Source organism: Ranitomeya imitator, chromosome 3 (assembly GCF_032444005.1).
Source record: "Ranitomeya imitator isolate aRanImi1 chromosome 3, aRanImi1.pri, whole genome shotgun sequence".
NCBI lineage: Eukaryota > Metazoa > Chordata > Amphibia > Anura > Dendrobatidae > Ranitomeya > Ranitomeya imitator.
The window spans coordinates 338693305-338702346 of record NC_091284.1 but is presented as its reverse complement, the minus strand read 5'-3'; the positions used below and the strand labels follow the sequence as shown (position 1 = coordinate 338702346).

Below are 9042 nucleotides of genomic sequence, written 5' to 3'. Positions count from 1 at the left end.
TTCAGTGTTTACGCATACTGCGATCTCCTGGGAGCGTCACTCTGTGAGGCCCAGACTGCGCCGGCGCTTGCGCAGTCTATAAAGGCTTCGGACAGAGTGACGCTCCCAGTGTTATATTATAGATAGAAGGGAGAGGAGCTCTGTCTCTAGCTCCTCTTTCCTCCTGTCTACATAGAATTGTATTCCAAGTTCAAAGTGGTCTGATGGCCATCACCTGAATATGAAAATCACCAAGCAGACTGTTGTCATTATATGCAATTGGCTATATGCATTTTCAAGCTAAAAGCAGCAAAATGGAGGTGCAATGAAGTGTCTTCATATTTATCTATTATTACATGACTGTAGCATCAGTTCAACCATGCAGAGTGCAGAACATAGGGCCTCAAATACAGATTTAGGACCTCATCAATCCAAATTGGAGCCAGGAAAGCAGCACTGAACCACATAACAGCTAATTAGAAAATTAATACTTACTTGCCTTGGCAATGTGAAATGTACATAAACATTTTAATTCATGTTCACCTGATACTTAAGAGTTTAAGAATTAAATTATTGCTATGCAACACTAATTAGTGAATTTTTCATATGGATATATCAAATACACTAAAGACAATATATTATCAAGTATATTTGCAAAAAAAAACAAGTTGTCCAATATTAGAATGGAGGTTCTGATTTTTTTGCTGCTCTGTCCTTTCAGTGGGGATAGGCTACAACAGCAGCCACACACCTTAGGCATGAGTGATGATATTTTTGCTATTTTGTAAAAGAAAAAACAGCAGCCACTTTTCTAATCTTGGGCAGCCACTTTTCTAATCCTGGACAGCCACTTTCCTATACCTGGGTGGCCACCTCCCTAATCCTGGGCAGCCACCTTCCTAAATCCTGGGTAGACACCTCCCTAATCCTGGCCAGCCACTTTCCTAATCCTGGGCAGCTCCCATACTTTTTGCTATTTTGTCAAATGTTCAATTAGTCTTCAGAGAAGTGACAAATTAATATTGTCTATATCACTGCATAGAGATCACTCTAATTATCGCTATAAAAACTCTCTCTCTAGTATCCAAAGTCAATGTCCAACACATTAAAGAGCCTTAAATCATGACTAGGTGTATCAACCAAACGAGAGACACCAATGTGTGCACAGTACCATTTCTCCTTCTCATCAGTGTGGGCTTCTTGATTCCTGGCTGAGGTGATAGAGAGCATCGCTTGGAAGACACCCTATTCCAGCTGGATGTCTGTGAGAAGGACTAGTATCTTCTAAGAGCTCCTTTGATGTGATCATGATGTGAAAACTAATTTTCAGTTATTTTTTGCTAACTTAAAAAAAATATATATTTGAATTTTTTTTTAGGATAGAAGATTTTGATTGGATGTTACCATTTAGACACACAATTACACCATCTCTCAGGTGCTCCCAGTATCTAGGTGGGTATTATAATATATTCTTTACAAAGGTCCATTTAACAGGCCCATTAACCAGCACAGATTAAGTAAATACAGGTTGATCAGCACTCATTTAGGCCACCGAATACAAATGGGAACAGAATGATGGTTAATACAATTGCTCTGTACCCACTCCTCATGCAAGTTATCTGGAGCACATCCTGTTTACACGGGGTGATTTGTGGCCAACAATGATTTTTATGCTGTCATAAATGATCCGATCACACAATAAACTAGTGTTTCATTCGTTTGTTGGGTGGTCGCTGGCATGTTTACAGGGGCTGAGTTAGGTTCCATATTGTGTTCACTAGATTCAGTTCTTTTTTATAAATACCGGTAGTATACTTTAATTTTTTTCTGCCAAAGTGTCATCACTGTCTGGCTACAATTCTACTGAGAGATCTGAATGTGTTACCATATTCACATTTATTACCCTGTACTTTGCTGCAGATTTTCAGTGCATTAGGTGACACATGGTCTGTAGTCAATCTTTTACCTACAAGGTCCAATATAATATGGAATGCCAAATTAGTTCTCTACTCAGTATTCAACTACTTGTCTTTTAAATGAACACTGTGGACATTTATTATTTATTTATTGTGCTCACTTATATAGTGCCATCATATTCCACAGCACTTTACAGATATTGTCATCAATGTCCCATTGGTGCTCACAATTTAGAATCACTATCAGTATGTCTTTGGAGTGTGGGAGGAAACCGAAGAACCCAGAGGAAACCTACGCAAACAAGGGGAGACGAGACAAACTCCTTGCAAATGCCGTCCTTCATGGGAATTGAGCCCCAGTGCTGCAAATCAACAGTGAAAACAACTGAGCCACCATGCTGCCAAACAGTACCTATGTAGAACTGTCAGTTTCTAGTTTGCTGGATATCAAATTGAATGACTTAAAAGGGTTGTTCGTTCATACCCTTTATAAATATCTATTTTTAAGAACCACTTTTATAATTTGCTTTCTTATAAAATTCCTTTTGTGACATTCTGTTTGAGACTCCCCTCAAATGCAAAGTCACAGTAAGTAAGCACTTATAGGGAATGGCTATAAAGGGAGAATGGTATAAAACCAATTACAAAAGTGGCTAGGACTTAAAAGTAGAAATTTATAAATGACTTTACAGGTATTGGACAACACCTTTAAAAATGTTGCTTATAAATATTTCTTAACATAGGTACCACATTTTTTTCAATAATTTATTTTTCATGAGATTGGCAAATAATCTAATTAAAGGGTAAAGTGGGCCAAACTCATAATATAGCTGTCAGACAAAGGCCCCTCTGGCCTTACCATACAGCGGCAATAAAGGGAGTCACTCTTTTCAGTAACAATGTCCCTCATGCCATGCCCCTTCCTGTAATAATGTCTCCCATCCAGGGAGGCGAAGGAGTTATCAAACTAATAGAAATAGGATCTACCCACCCCCTAGAGGTGGGAACTGGGACAAACAAATTTTGCAAAGAGAGACAAAATGAATTTTCTGTATACAAACCATGAATCCTAATGGGCTTAACAAGCAGCTCACCATTTCTCTCCTTTAGTATATTCTGCAACTAGGGTAAGTTACCACTAGAGACAGCCGCTATTGAGTTTTGGCACCAATGTGCAGGTTAATAGGGTGCCAACCTCCGCGCTAGGTAGTATTTGAGGAGTCAAAAACACATGGGCTACTTGCACAGTGAACAAGTCTGTAGAAACCTGTTCACACCACCAAGAAACTTGAAGACACAAAAAGAGCACAGCGAGGTCAAAAATACTCTGTTGTAAAGAAGTCACAGTAAATAAGCAAGTCCTAGTCAAAAAATGAAAAAAATACAGGGTATTTAGTTAATACATTTTTTTTTGCAAAAAAATGTATTTTAAGCTGCTCCACCAATCGCCAAGGTATACCCATAATAGAGCAGTCCTATCTAATGTATATAATCCCTATCTGATGTATTTAAAAACCTGGTCATCTGTATAGTACCTGTATAAGCAGGGTTCAGAGAGAAAATATCCATGTGGACATGCTGGATGGAACAGCTTCAGTGCAAATGGCCCACAGAGGAGTGGTGGACTCCCCAGTTTTGTAGAAACAAGAGAACAATTATAGAACCAAAAACACATGGGCTACTTGCACAGTGAACAAGTCTGTAGAAACCTGTTCACACCACCAAGAAACTTGAAGACACAAAAAGAGCACAGCGAGGTCAAAAATACTCTGTTGTAAAGAAGTCACAGTAAATAAGCAAGTGCTAATCAAAAAATGAAAAAATACAGGGTATTTAGTTAATACGTTTTTTGCAAAAAAATGTATATTAAGCTGCTCCACCAATCGCCAAGGTATACCCATAATAGAGCAGTCCTATCTAATGTATATAATCCCTATCTGATGTATTCACCACTCCTCTGTGGGCCATTTGCACTGAAGCTGTTCCATCCAGCATGTCCACATGGATATTTTCTCTCTGAACCCTGCTTATACAGGTACTATACAGATGATCAGGTTATATATACTGTATATTTATATATACCGTATATACTCAAGTAAAAGCCGACCTGAGTATAAGCCGAGACCCCTAATTTTGCCACAAAAAACTGGGAAAACTTAATGACTCGAGTATAAGCCTAGGGTGGAAAATGCAGCAGCTATCGGTAAATGTCAGAAATAAAATTAGATACCAATAAAAGTAAAATTAAATGAGACATCAGTAGGTTAAGTGTTTTTGAATATCCATATTGAATCAGGAGCCCCATATAATGCTCCATACAGTTCATGATGGGCCCCATAAGATGCTCCATACAAAATACGCCCCATATAATGCTCCATACAGTTTATGATGGGCCCCATAAGATGCTCCATATTAAAATATGCCCCATATAATGCTGCACAAATGTTGATTATGGCTCCACAAGATGCTCCATACAGACATTTGCCCCATATAATGCTGCACAAATGCTGATTATGGCCCCATAAGATGCTCCATAGACACATTTGCCCGTATAATGCTCCACAAATGCTGATTATGGCCCCATAAGATGCTCCATAGACACATTTCCCCCTTATAATGCTCCACAAATGCTGATTATGGCCCCATAAGATGCTCCATAGAAATATTTGCCCCATATAATGATGCACATGGCCCCATAAGATACTCCATAGAAATATTTGCCCCGTATAATGCTGCACAAATGCTGATTATGGCCCCATAAGATGCTTCATAGACTTCTTGCCTTGCGTAGGCGTGTACTATGGAGAACAGAGAATGAACTTCAATCCAATATTGCAGCCAGCATACAGCCAGCGGGTAAGGAAAGGGTGAATCAAACACCCGAAAGCCCCGCCTCTATGGCTGAAAATTGTTCCCTCCAAATTCAGGTGACAGAGTCCCTTTAAATGGAAGAAGTTTTGGACCACCCGAAGTCTTCCTAGGCCTGGCCGTCCAGCCAAACTGAGCAATCGTGGGAGAACAGCCTTGTTGAGAGAGGTAAAGAAGAGCCCCAAGATCACTGTGGCTGAGCTCCAGAGATTCAGTTGGGAGATGGGAGAAAATTCCACAAAGTCAACTATCACTGCAGCCCTCCACCAGTTGGGCCTTTATGGCAGAGTGGCCCTACGTATGCCTTTCCTCAGTGCAAGTCATATGAAAACCCGCATAGAGTTTGCTAAAAAAAAACACATGAAGGACTCACAGACTATGAGAAATAAGATTCTTTGGTCTCATGAGATAAAGATAGACCTTTTTGGTGATAATTCTAAGTGATGTGTGAAGAAAACCAGGCACTGCTCATCACCTGCCCAATACAATCCCAACAGTCAAACATGGTGGTGGCAGCATCATGCTATGGGTGTGTTTTTCAGCTGCAGGGACAGGATGACTGGTTGTCATGAAAGGAAACATGAATGTGGCCAAGTACAGAGATATCCTTGATGAAAACCTCTTCCAGAGTTCTCTGGATCTCAGACTTGGCCTAAGGTTCACCTTTCACAAAGACAATGACCCTAAGCACACAGCTAAAATAACAAAGGAGTGGCTTCAGGACAACTCTATGACCATTCTTGACTGGCCCAGCCAGAGCCCTGATCTAAACCCAATTGAGCATCTCTGGAGCGACCTGAAAATGGCTGTCCACCAACGTTCACCATCCAACCCGACAGGACAGAACTGGAGAGGATCTGCAAGGAAGAAGGGCAGAGGATCAACAAATCCAGGTCTCTAAGTCTCTAAGATGGCTTCAATTAAACAAAAAGTGAAAATTCTAAGAGGGTCTAAATACTTTCCATACCCACTGTAGATATATATGTATATACAGTTAGGGCCAGAAATATTTGGACAGTGACACAATTTTCGCGAGTTGGGCTCTGCATGCCACCACATTGGATTTGAAATGAAACCTCTACAACAGAATTCAAGTGCAGATTGTAACGTTTAATTTGAAGGGTTGAACAAAAATATCTGATATAAAATGTAGGAATTGTACACATTTCTTTACAAACACTCCACATTTTAGGAGGTCAAAAGTAATTGGACAAATAAACATAACCCAAACAAAATATTTTTATTTTCAATATTTTGTTGCAAATCCTTTGGAGGCAATCACTGCCTTAAGTCTGGAACCCATGGACATCACCAAACGCTGGGTTTCCTCCTTCTTAATGCTTTGCCAGGCCTTTACAGCCGCAGCCTTCAGGTCTTGCTTGTTTGTGGGTCTTTCCGTCTTAAGTCTGGATTTGAGCAAGTGAAATGCATGCTCAATTGGGTTTAGATCTGGAGATTGACTTGGCCATTGCAGAATGTTCCACTTTTTGGCACTCATGAACTCCTGGGTAGCTTTGGCTGTATGCTTGGGGTCATTGTCCATCTGTACTATGAAGCGCCGTCCAATCAACTTTGCAGCATTTGGCTGAATCTGGGCTGAAAGTATATCCCGGTACACTTCAGAATTCATCCGCCTACTCTTGTCTGCTCTTATGTCATCAATAAACACAAGTGACCCAGTGCCATTGAAAGCCATGCATGCCCATGCCATCACGTTGCCTCCACCATGTTTTACAGAGGATGTGGTGTGCCTTGGATCATGTGCCGTTCCCTTTCTTCTCCAAACTTTTTTCTTCCCATCATTCTGGTACAGGTTGATCTTTGTCTCATCTGTCCATAGAATACTTTTCCAGAACTGAGCTGGCTTCTTGAGGTGTTTTTCTGCAAATTTAACTCTGGCCTGTCTATTTTTGGTATTGATGAATGGTTTGCATCTAGATGTGAACCCTTTGTATTTACTGTCATGGAGTCTTCTCTTTACTGTTGACTTAGAGACAGATACACCTACTTCACTGAGAGTGTTCTGGACTTCAGTTGATGTTGTGAACGGGTTCTTCTTCACCAAATTAAGTATGCGGCGATCATCCACCACTGTTGTCATCCGTGGACGCCCAGGCCTTTTTGAGTTCCCAAGCTCACCAGTCAATTCCTTTTTTCTCAGAATGTACCCAACTGTTGATTTTGCTACTCCAAGCATGTCTGCTATCTCTCTGATGGATTTTTTCTTTTTTTTTCAGCCTCAGGATGTTCTGCTTCACCTCAATTGAGAGTTCCTTTGACCGCAGCTCACAGCAACAGCTTCCAAATGCAAAACCACACACCTGGAATCCACCCCTGACCTTTTAACTACTTCATTGATTACAGGTTAACGAGGGAGACGCCTTCAGAGTTAATTGCAGCCCTTAGAGTCCATTGTCCAATTACTTTTGGTCCCTTGAAAAAGAGGACGCTATGCATTACAGAGCTATGATTCCTAAACCCTTTCTCCGATTTGGATGTGGAAACTATCATATTGCAGCTGGGAGTGTGCACTTTCAGCCCATATTATATATATAATTGTATTTCTGAACATGTTTTTGTAAAAAGCTAAAATAACAAAACTTGTGTCACTGTCCAAATATTTCTGGCCCTAACTGTATATTGTAAGGCAGTGACCGGTGTCATATGGAGGGTCGCTATGTATCCCCCAGGATGTGCTTAGAAGCATATTAGATCCGCTGGAGTGCCCTGTGCTCACAGCAGGTTTGCCTGTGAGACACAGGGAAGAATAAAAGTGAGTGTGAACTGGATCAAGTTATTTGACCCAGAAATGATTCAGGAAAACCTGGTATGGGCTTTTATTTTTGAAACGGACTGCAGGAAGGTAGTGGGGCCGGTCCGTTTCCTCCAGCCCAGATCTTATAGTGGCCCATGGCCATAGAATCTGGAGGATAGAAAAAAAAACCCTGCAAGAGAGTTTGGGTGTGTCAGTGTTGGTCTGGGAGTCAGACCTAGCAGGAGGCTTATGAGGAGCTCTGTCCGTGTGGAGCAACACGGGCCAGGTAGAGCCTGAAAAGCCTGACACCCCAGCGTACACGGTGGTGTAATACGCTCACAGCAGCAGATTGTGGACTGTTGTTATTTTTCCCGGCTGCATACTGAAGGACTTGTTGCTTATGTTTTCGGTTTGTGAGTATGCTGTGAAATAAACAAGACTTTATTTGAACTTTATATGGGTCACTGCCTATTCACTGCACAGCAAGGACATCGCTACATCACATTTGGTGGAGAATGCGGACAGTGTGAATTAAGGCATACCCCAACATCATTTGCATGTCTGTTATTAAGCCTGCTACATTACAATTCAGGCCTACAGACAAAATGGAGGAGATCCTGAGGCAGCTGGTCCTCACACAGCAACAACAGCAACAAACGAATAACCTGTTGCTGCAGCAAATTACAGCCCTGTGTGAGGCACCTCCAGCACCGACCCCGGAACGTCGTGATGCCCGAGACAAGGTCCGCTCTGATTTAAGGAAATTGAGTCCGGAATTGAGTCCGGAAGATGACGTGGAAGCTTTCCTCACCGTCTATGAGCGCACGGCAGAGCGGGAGAATCTGCCAGCAGCACAGTGGGCTGAAGTTGTGGCTCCGTTCTTGAGGGGTGATGCGCTAAAGGCCTACTTTGACCTCAGTCGGGAGGATGCCCAGGACTATTCCAAGCTGAAAGGTGAGATCCTTGCCCGACTGGGGGTTAATACTTATGTGAGAGCTCAACGGGTGTTTTCTTGGACTTTTGTGGAAGCCCAGCCTGCCCGGTCTCAGATTTTTGACTTAATGCAGCTTGTGAAACGGTGGCTCCAACCTGAGACTTTAACCACAAGTCAGATAGTGGAGAGGGTGGTGGTCGACCGACTGGTAAGGGCTCTGCCAGCAGCCATACAGCGTTGGGTGGGTCAAGGGGACCCGGGTACCCTAGACCAGGTTGTAGGTCTGATAGAGTGATATAAGGCCACCCAGGACTTTATACGGGACACTGCTCTGCTTCGGCTGTCACGTAAGGCTCCGCCAGCTCAGGAGTCTGAGAAAAGTCCACGGCCCTCCACTGGGACAAGACCGGACCGAGTCCGTGCTGAGGGGTTGTCTCGGAAAGAGAGTGACCACAGACCTGTGTCCCCTAAACTGGCTCCAAGGTTACCTCGTGCCACAGTCATTACGTGTTGGCGGTGCCAAGAACCTGGACATGTGGTTGCTAATTGCCCCCTAACAACAGAACCCATGGACTGCGGGTATACCCGCC

The 9042-nt window shown here is 42.4% G+C and overlaps 1 long non-coding RNA gene across 1 annotated transcript in view; it reads left to right on the top strand.

Annotated features, from left to right (window-relative positions):
• LOC138672081 (uncharacterized) overlaps positions 1-9042 on the top strand; it is a 92088-nt gene that overhangs the window by 9551 nt on the left and 73495 nt on the right. The window contains exon 2 of the long non-coding RNA XR_011319566.1: positions 1358-1431. This is a non-coding gene — a long non-coding RNA (uncharacterized lncRNA). The remainder of the gene's footprint in view (positions 1-1357; positions 1432-9042) is intronic.